This window comes from Haliotis rubra, unplaced genomic scaffold (genome assembly GCF_003918875.1).
Source record: "Haliotis rubra isolate DU_JTF1 unplaced genomic scaffold, ASM391887v1 Scf529, whole genome shotgun sequence".
Lineage (NCBI taxonomy): Eukaryota > Metazoa > Mollusca > Gastropoda > Lepetellida > Haliotidae > Haliotis > Haliotis rubra.
Window position 1 is genome coordinate 623286 of NW_025767223.1, and position 11175 is coordinate 634460.

The window sequence follows — 11175 nt, forward strand, 5'->3', positions numbered from 1 at the left end:
TCTCCTGGTATTCAAATATTATTATCTCGTTATTCCATGCTTAGTAAACTGTTTTTTCATCACGTCCCGATAGATAAGTTTCCTTTCTTTTTTGTATTATGCGCTTTCTTCTTATTCTATTTATCATATCCAAATATGACGGGTAGGTGTTTTAATAACACGTCCCTAGTTAACTGATCCATTGTTTTATTTTGAACTATTAATCAATATTTGATTGATCCGATTTCTTCCTGTAGTATTTATAATACCCGCATTTGATCGGGTATTTATAGTGTGTATCACTCAGCAGCAAGAGCATCGATCTTCTTAGTTGGTATACGATAACCAGTCAGCGAGCCTGACCACCTGATCCCGTTAGTCGCTTCTTAGGACAAGTACAGGTTGCTGAAGACCAATTCTAACCCGGATCTTCACAGGTGCGATGGCAGAGGGTCGTATATTTATCAACTGCTTTTTCATTCATTTTCTTTTCTAACAGTATTTATGATACTTATATTTGATCCGTTTTCCCTTATAGAAGCTAACGTGTACTGCTTAAGTGATCCATTATATATTTTGTTATCTATCATACCCCTGTTTGATTGATCACTTTTCTTCCCATTGTATATCGATGCTTATGCTGTTGATCACTTGATTGTCTGGTCCAGACTCGATTATTTACATACCGCCGCCATATAGCTTGAATATTTCCGAGTGCGGCGTAAAACTAAATTCACTCACTCTTATTGTATTATCCTACTTACAGTTGTATTATCCCACTTACAGTTGTATTATCCTACTTACAGTTGATTGTTCCGTTGTTTTTCTCATAGTATTCCTCCTGTCTGTATTTGATTGTTCCCCTTACATCCTTAATACTTATATACTCATTTATGATATTTATCAAATCAATATTGAATAGATACGACGCTATTCTCAGATGTATTCATCGCAATCATATTTGATTGATCCTATATTTTACTTATAGTGTTTAACTTGTCCATGCTTGACGATCCAGTTGTTCTGTTGCTATATATCGTATACCAAACGTATTGGACCGCCTCCGTAGTGTAGTGGTTAGAGCGTCCGCCCGGATAGCGGAAGGTTGCGGGTTCGATCCCCGACCGCATCATACCAAAAGACGTTAAATTATGGTACTTGTTGGTCCCTGCCTGGCGCTCGGCATTAATGGGTACAACAAGGACTGGTAGGCTCGGAGTCAGTATAATGTGTCTGAGTGTGGTATTCATGCTTCACTGCGGCGTGGTATCTCAGTGGGCTAGCACTATAAAACCAGCTTAAGTCTGGGCTAGTACAAGCAGCCGCACATACACATACACACGCATGCACGTCGTCATATGAGCGAAATATTCTCAAGCACGACGTTAAACCTAATTTCACCTCACCTCACCAAACGTATTATTCCAATCGTATTATTGCAGTATTCATGAGATCTCAGGGTCAATTATCATACAGTTAACGTTACAGATATTTATACAAATAGTGCTGACATAAGCTCATACAAAGTGTAACTATAAACACGATTCTGGCAGATCTTGCGAACGGAATCCCGGCCCCTTTAACGTCAGTCTCGTTACGACAAGCAGGGCTGCTAAAGACAGATCTAACCCTGTTCTTCACGGGTAGGGTGGAGGGTCATTTATTTTTCAACAACTTTTTCAATCAGTTTCTTTTTCCGCCCTGTAATCTCTATGTCTGAACCACTAACAAGTGTCATATTCACCAAAAACCTATTCCCAGTGGTATATATCACGATACCAAACACTGACCACAAATCCTCTTGGAAACTAACATCTTTGACAACAGCAAATATCGCGTTTTGTCGGAGATTGAGAAAAGCTGCGCTTTTCTTCTTTCTGTCGACAAGAATGCCAATTTCAAATCTGATCCACGTGTGTACGTCTTTGATATTCTTGATAAGATCCGTGTCATGTTTCACGTACACGTCACGCCCCGTCGTCGTCATGACGCAGACCGTTTCATGGTCCTTGCAGTAGGAGAGGCTCAACCTCACAGCGTCCTGGTGGCCAAGGATCCTGTGAGCCTCCTTGGTCTGTTGACTCAAGGTTATCTCAAAGATGCTGTGGCCTGGCTTGAGAACATCAAGGAGTTTGACAGCTGCTTGCACTTCCCAGTACTGTGGGCTGTCCGTATAGGGACCCCAGTGGTAGCAATACCATCTTCTTGGGCTTGTCGAGGACATTTTGTTGTCTGAATAACGAATTGTGTTCTGCTTTTCTGTTCCTGTTTTCCTGTACGTCCAGGCCGAGTAATGGACCTGTCAACGAAGAAATCATCTAGTCCAGAAAGCTTTTAGAGAGAGATTTAGATAAAAAATTTCAGTCACGGACATAGCTTTAAGAAATTACAAGATACTTGGCTGAAAACACATGAAATAATTATTCAAAATTATTGCAAAGTCTGTTGTGGGATGAAATAGAAAATGTTGAGTCCCTTTTCACTTACAAAATGCGATGCGAAATACCTTTTGTGATTTCTTTTATTTCTTGTTATTTATTTGTTGTTGTTGTTTTTGTTTAACGCCGCACTCCAGCAATATTCCAGCTATTTGGTGGCGGTCTGTAAATAATCGAGTCTGGACCAGACAATCCAGTGATCAGCAGCATGAGCATCGATCTACAAAAAGTGTTTAAGTTTGACACTTTTTCCGCAAAAAAAAACAGCAGAGTATCGGGCTTGGAATCCTCCACGCGTTGCACAGATCAGTGAGGACAGCAAGTTGCATGGATATCCATGCAATCAATTAACCTCGGATTCTGACTTGTCGAAGGATTTCGTCGCCTATGTACGGCATCCCGCTGTATTTTAGTGAAAATACAAATACTGGTTTGATGCTAACAGTGGCCGTGAAGCCAGTGAGTACTCACAGAGAACTGTTCTGGATGACTCAGTGAGATATAGCTCCCTGACACCTCCATCGTTGTCCGAGGCATCTTTAAAACAAGGACAATAATTAAACACTGATACTGTGTGTAGGAACAATCTATGTGTAACATTGTGAGTATGGTGTTACGCTGCTTATTTAGTTATGTTTTTCATCAATATCACAGAGATGCGGACTCATGGAAGAATCGAACCCAGGTCGTCGGCGTGAAAGAGCGAACACTCTAACCAGTGGGCTACCCAACTGCCTTGTAACAAACTGAACCACAAGGATGAAGAGTGAAGGGGTGGATCGGATCCCAAAATAACCAGCAACTATTCACACTCGAATTACTTGCCGATTAATGTGAAAAGAGAAGTTTGAAAATATTTCGATATTTTACCATTTGGATAAAAACAAATGTTTAGGGGTTTTTAATATTTGTACATTATAACCTACAAACTGAAAGAAATCAACATTTGGCCTATTAGAAAATGTCTCTTCGTGAAAATCATCACTAATTTCTTAAATTTCGCAGGTATGTTTCCCTTTACGCCTCAAGAAATCTGTTTCGGAGGATAGTCTAGATTAGGCATTCTTTTTGTTTTGACGTTTTGTAATTAAACACTGGTAAAGAACTGAAACCACTTTCGATCTTTCAAACATAACTTTGTTTGTATATTGTCAATATGTTTAAGGATGATAGTATAACACCGCTGCTGCTGCTCTGCAGATCTGAATGGGACTGCATCACGTGACAGCTGAAACAGGCAGGACAAACAGAACACCAACAGAATCCTTAAGTTCAGGAGAACAAATTTCCTTTCCATACTCTTGATGATAAATTAACACTATCTCCTCAATACACGTTGAAGTTTTGATGTTGGTTCTTTATCACTCAATAGCAATCATTTTGACGCTGTTTTTTCTTGATATTTTTATTCACTTTCTCATCCGCAGTTTGTTGTTTATATCTGACAACACAGGAGAAAGGGAAATTGGCTCCTTAAACTGAATCCTCGACCAGAGGGAAATACCAATGACATGTCAGCTGATGGCATCTTAACCATGTTATTTCAGCCTTCCTCTTCAACTCCCCTCTTTGAAGTCCAATAAAATTCAAATTCTATCAGACCCGTGAAGGTCCAGGTTAGAACTGGTCTTCAGTAATCCATGCTTGTCGTAAGAGACGACTAACGGGATTGGGTAGATCAGGGCTCCGCTGACTTGGTGGACACATGATCATCGTATCCCAATTGTGTAGATTGATGCTCATGTTTGTTGATCACTGCTTTGTTTAGTCCGACCGCTGCCATATAGCTGGAATATCGCCGAGTGCGGGAGATTCCATGCACTTCAAACTTGGAAGTGAAACATTCTCTCGATTTACTCTTCATTTTAACATACATACCTCCCTTGGCATCATTCACTCCACCTGGCCAAAAGTGCATCACTCCATGTCTTCTCTCTAGCAGTTCAGTTCTTTCAACGGTTTCCGTCAGTCCATTCGTGTTTCTATTTTAGATACTCTTGTTGGTGTGCCTTTGGCTTTTTCCTCCTAGACCTAGGTGCGTTCGAAAGAAATAATATTGTTAACATCCTTCGATAAAGCTCATTTTGTCATTATTTGGCTTTTTCAACGCCAGAGAATAACCAGCCTCACTACTGCTGAAATAGATTCTAAGAGAGAAAAACGGTCCTAAGTAAACTTCGTCCCGATAATCTCAGGGTACCCGTTCAGATAAATCTCCACTCATTCCTGGATTAGAAATACGTCTCGAGCCGATGATTTTATTACCTCCCTTTGCTGGCTCTCGCATTCTCACAGTAGCCAATCAGATGTTTTCGCCGTTACAACCGAGCTTGCCAGTGTCAACAAAGATGGCGGTCTAAACCTAAAAATGTGCAAGAACTCCTTCTGCCCTCTTTCCAGAGACCTCTCCAGCAATATATTATTATTATGTTGCCAAGTTTAATCGATTAAATAATTTAAACAGCGAAAGTGAGTTTTGACTGGTACGCTCGACTTCCTGGCATAAACATCTGATTGGATAAAAAGCAACCAAGGAGAGGCAAAAAATCATCGGATCGAGGCCGTAGATGCATCTAGGGTTTTAGTGAAGTGATAGTAACGTATACACCTGATTATTGAGGATGCGTAAACTTGCAGGATCCAGTATTATTCGTTGCAATGCTATACTGAAACTCCGCAGTATAGCAGTGTAACGAATAATTCTGAAGCCTAGTTCAAACTGAACTGAAGAAAAACGTATATGGAATGGATCACTGGGGGTCCTTATGGTGAAACTAGGTACACGCCTGAGTTTTAATTGGAAAGAAATATAAACTGACATAATTTGCCCCACTCATATAAAAATACCGATTGTTTTATTAAGTATGGGTTAACTGCTAAAAGGTTTATAAATGTTGATTGTTTAATGAAGTATGGGTTAACTGCTAAAAGTTTATAAATGTTGAGCTTGCGTTAATGAATTAGAAGACCGTTTTCGTCCTACCGAGTTAAAGCAGAAAAGAAACATTAGTTGAGGGAATAAATTAGGATAAAACAACAGCTTCTCGTATTGAAAAAACATTTTACAGATTTCCCTTATGAGACAGAACATTTGATATTGAAATGAGCCACATGTATATGTATATTATAAAAACTAACGAAGGACAGTAAAACAAACTAGAATATCACAGATATATATGTCCTTACTACTAACGGAAAGAAAAATGTGACTGTATTTCATGCAAAAGTTCAATAATAATATATTTGATCTGAATTGGAATAATGTATCTTTCAAAAGGAAACGTAGTATGGTGTCATCGACATTTGGAGTCCACGGCCAGTTCACAATTTGCACATGCATTAATGTCACAGTACATAATTTGGCTGTCAGCACAAATATCCATGCCAATATAGACATCACACAATAACTTTTCAGCTCACGCTATCTTGAGAGCACTTTTCTTTAGCAACAGGAAATAACGTTTAGTGGAACACGACGGCCGGCCCCAAATCAACGTGTGCTCGCCGTTCGCACACTTCAAATAGGAAAATACAACAGGGATTGCCCAACATTTAATGTTCATCGAACACATCTCGTGATATCTTTGGGGACGTGACGTACATGAGGTAATACTCGTGACTTGGCACTGACCCTCCATAAGTTAGGCGTTCCGTCAACGAGACCAATATCGATAAGGTTTAAACGCATCTGGGATTCGATACCGAGCTTCCCGGGACATTAACGGCGGGATACATTGCTGGAGTTGAGACAAATCATTGGCAGATCCATCTGGAACCAGGTAATGGAGCACAACATCGTCACTGACGTTCAAATCAATAGCGCACAATTTCCACAACATCGACAGACAAGAGGGCTACTTTGAGTCAGGGATTCAAAGAGAAACGAAGGATGAAGTATCATCAGCGGTGATTTGATTTGGTTGAGGTGGTTAGATTAGGTTTAGCAATCGATAGCGGGAATACTTCATCATACCGGCGGTACATGCGTATGTATTATGTGCGGCGGCTACTTGTACTAGCCAGACTTAAGCTGGTTTTATGAATTGCTTATGAAGCCCACTGCTGATATACCGCCGCGAGTGGAAGCATCGAATACCTCAGACCACATTATGCTGGCTCGGAAAGCCGCCCAGTCGCTTGATGTACCCGGTATTGGCGAAGGAAGGCGCCGGGTAAGAGACCAACAAAGTACCATGAATTTAACGTCTCTTTTGGTACTTGACGCTCGAGGATCAGACCCACGACCCTCCGCACCACGGGAGGCCAGTCGATGAATATCCTGTTCAGAGATGATTACCAAAGTGTATCCCGGGCCTCGGGAGAACGAGTAGAAACAATGCTTGCAGTAATGCTCGACGTCGTCAGTCAATTCCATGTGGAAGTGAAAGAGGATGGCGTATTCCTGATGGTTAAAGCGTTCGCTCGTCACGCCGAAGAACCGGGTTCGAGTCCCACATGGGTACAATATGTACCTATTTCGATTATCCCCCGCAGTGATTTTGCTGGAATATTGCATAGAAACGACGTAAACCCAGCTCATACTAGGTGGAAGTGTACTGTATTAGGTATCATCACAACTCATTGGAAAACACAGTGGCATATTGTGGCACGGTAGCATACAGTGGCATACACTATCAGGACGACGTAGTTCGCGATCAGATTCTCCTTGCTGGATAATCCAGGACATAAGCGTTACATTTATGACAGGATAATCGCTCGCCAGCATGTTGCACGTAAGTAACAGACTTTCTCTGGACACAGCTTACTATCGCTATGCTGCTCGGCTATGTCTCCCATTGGAACAGGTACAAGGGATGGAATGAGATGTGATTGAACGACGCCCTTTCACGACAGGATTAGGACAACATGCTGATATTTTCAATAGCATATTAACATTTTCGACTTCATATGAAAAATACGGTAACTGTCTCTCGTCAGTATACACATTTTGACCATCAGCCTCTACTCTTCAAATCTTTACTGACATGATACCCACTTTGCCCGGACGGGTATTGCCGATCTCTTGTTTATTGATTTACACGATGTCTCCGGGTACGCGCTTTATCTGAGTGAGTGTCCATCCCCATCTTAGATCAGGCCTCCTCCAGTCTCCAACACGTATCTCCAGGTCAGATATCTTTCCCTAGCGTTTCTTTTAACCTTCCTCTCTCTATGTCCTGGGGTATATTGGCGTACAAATGACAGTTGGATTATAAAATGTGCATTACGTTATCTCTCCTAATTATTATTATTATACGATATTATATATAGCACCAAATCCAAGCAACTAGGGCTTGCTGAAGGCGCTGGTATTTTGTCCCTCGATCATTTGGAAGTCAATCTCAACAGCACATCGTATTATCAATCTCAACTCCCGGGCCGTATGAAACAGAATTTTGCAGCCACTACGCGCACCCGGAGTTATTGTGGCTTTATCCTATCCTAAGGAGGTACCCATTCACAGCCAAGTGGACTGGGACATGTAGTCACAGCACTTTGTCCATAGTGTTCACTGCACGTTGCTGTACCCGCAACTGGATGTTTTGCACGTATTCATATAGACAACCATCCGGTCATATACCAACAGGATTCGTGGGTTCTTTTTTAAGTGCACAGGTTGTGTAATTGCACGCTAGGGTTGTGACAACACTGAAAGAGTCTGCACACCAAAGTTGACCAGGTTTTCACCCGGTCACAGGTGGGCTCGATCCCGACACCTCAACCTCGCTGGACCACTGGACTTTGGCTTAGCCAGCTCGCCCACCGCGCCCCCATCATCAACTGGATTGATAAAGCCCATCGTCGTGACAATATCTGCGACCAAGACACGGACTCTGGACCCTGTAGGTGCTATAAATACAAGCGACAAGTCCTTTTCCATGTCCATTGAAACCTCTGAGTGGGTGTTCTGCGGATCAGTATGAAATGTGATGATACCAGGTGTTCACGAAAAGCGTATCCTGCCCCATAGGTGGCACCCGTCACAGACGTTGCAAAGGCTAGTCAGCTGTTCACCTAAACCAATCGGGAGCTTATGGCCGGAGTCAACATAGGGAATTACACTGGACATCATTTTCGTCAAAATTTGAAGAGATTCCTCCACGTGTCTTCCATAACCTTTGGAAAGCTTTACTACAGGGTCTTGATTGATGGCATCTCTTAAATCATCCTACCGGTGCCTCCAGTCAAAGACACATGATAAAGGTTAGTTAGTTGTTAACCTAAAAAGTCTCAACAATGTAATGAATACTTTCGTAGGTAAACAAACGTCTTAAAAATCAAATCATGCTTGTGTTGAAGTAAGTTCCATTGTACAAGACGGCATATGTATACCAAAATCATGCTTGTGTTGAAGTGGAGTTTCCATTACAAGACCGGCATATGTATACCAAATCAATTGCTTTGGCTGCCATAAGTATGGTGGTTATGCTCCATCTACAGGCATGCGCGTCAAAATCGTTTCCATGACAATGTGCCCCATTGTAATTTCTTTACAGGTGTACGCACGGGGCCTCGCTGAACGGTCTCGGCACCTACGGACCATAGGATATTTAGACACAGTAACTAACGGTGACGGGGAATGACTAATTATCTTTCCCCAGTTATATTAATTACGTAATTCTCGAACCTTGTATTAGCGTCATCTTTCCAGTCCTACCTAGCCTGAGCACAGGCAGTGTGTGTTAACTCATGCCCGTTTACAAGACACACACATCTACCACTAGACAACGTGTAATGTTCCAAACTGTACTAAGCGTCTATATATCTCACACAGAGAACATTAATACTATCTAGGCCCATACAGTCATAAGTAATGACGAATCCCGAAATACAAAACATTTCATAGTGTCTCTTGAAAATCATGAACTCAGATCCTCGGTGCAAAGCTTTTTCTGAAAGATCGCTTGTTCCATATTCTTACTCAAATATGGAAACACTGTTTTCCCCCCCGGTGTACTGCCGGGCTTCAGTGTCTGCTTCTCGTGGTGCGCCGACCTGTTTCTGTTCCGAACTCACTCAAGAATGGTTCTCTTAGCTCAAGACACACCATGTCCTGTATAACAAAGAGAATCTCTTACGTTGTCATGCCGTTCAAAACACGTGTGTTATATTTAGATAATACTTTCCCAGTAAAGCACAGCTTCTAGCAATTCGTGTGCTTGCTGGCGATTAGGTGCCGGACTCTGATGGTGTGGGTTCGAATCCCGGATTTGACTCGATCCATCAAAAAGTTCTCGAATCTGTACTTTACTGAGAAAGTGTAATCCCAAATGTATAGAGAATTCACGTAAAGTGTCTTCTGATATCAATTATATCAACACGAGTTGATAAAGTTACAAATATCCGAGAGCCTGCCGAGGATATTTTACTTTATCAACGAGTGCTTATGGCATTTGATATCGAAGACACAGAGGGTGAGATTCTATTTATCATCCAAAATCACTCTTCTTTAATTTTCAATGAAAATGCAGTACATCTCTGAACATGGTACTGCCAAGAGACTTGCAGCGCAGCAATGTCATAGCATTGTGACGTCATCAAGCACATGACGTCATAGCATTGTCAGGCATTGTACAAAAATCTACTGTCAAAACGATATCTCTTAGGAGATATCGTTTGATCTCAATAATAAGCGATATCTCCTGTGGAACACAGTTTGGGATGATAAACACGATGTTACATTTCACCTCTTCTCTAAATCACATTGTGTATTTCAAACCTTTCGTGCAGTATTTTCAAACTCTTCTGATTTGAAAGAATGTTATTGTTGTTGTAGTAATCGCCCTTGCATATACACTATTTGAACACGTGCCCTGGTTTCGTCAACAATTAAAACCGTTCTGCATGGTATGCATTTGAAGTATTTCTGTACATGCTACCATATATGGTATTTGTCTGAAGATCATGTATATGTATATAATCTATCAAAACTTTGGTAAAAGCATCTACCGATCCTGATGATTGCATCTGTAACGAAGTAAACCTACTCTGCTGCTACTTGAACCTCTTGGAGTTAAGGCTGGGGGCGTTTCTGCCGTCCTCCAACAACAGCCATATAAATAATAAAACGCCATTACGAAATCTCCGTAATGTTAGTGAAGCATCATGCGATTCCCACCTATGTGATAAATGAATGTTACTGAAACACTGTCAGCTGCAGATGATATATGGTTCAGTTTGCAAACTTTAGGATGTTGAATAATCACGTTTATCTATGAAAAAACGACGGAGTACTTCGTGACTGAATATGGAATCCATGTTAATCTGCAGAACGGCTAGCACTCGCGGAAACGGAGGCTTTTATATAAGAGTCCTTGTCTGACTTGCGCAATCAGACACGCACGTACGCTCATATGTCCAAAGCCATCGCCATAATTTTGAAGGCCAATAGAAACACTCTTTTCACCTCCACCTCACCTCACCTCACCTCACCCTCACACGACACTGCAATGAATGTTATAAACTCTGTCAAAAGAAACGCAACCCCTGTCCTCAGATATGAAAAATTCGTTTGAATGAAGTTATTGGTTTCCAAACTAAATTTTATTCAGAATGTATTGAAATGATACACGTAATTAATGAAGATTACCATCCAAACAACTGTTTGTACGCATAAGTGTATTTTATTTCTTATTCCGTCACAACGCATGAAATGACCCTCATGGTGACTTCTGCAAAAACAAACACACATGCAAATCATGAAAATGGCAGTTAATGTAGAGGGTGTATAAAAAGCCCATGTGCTTCCGTATTATAT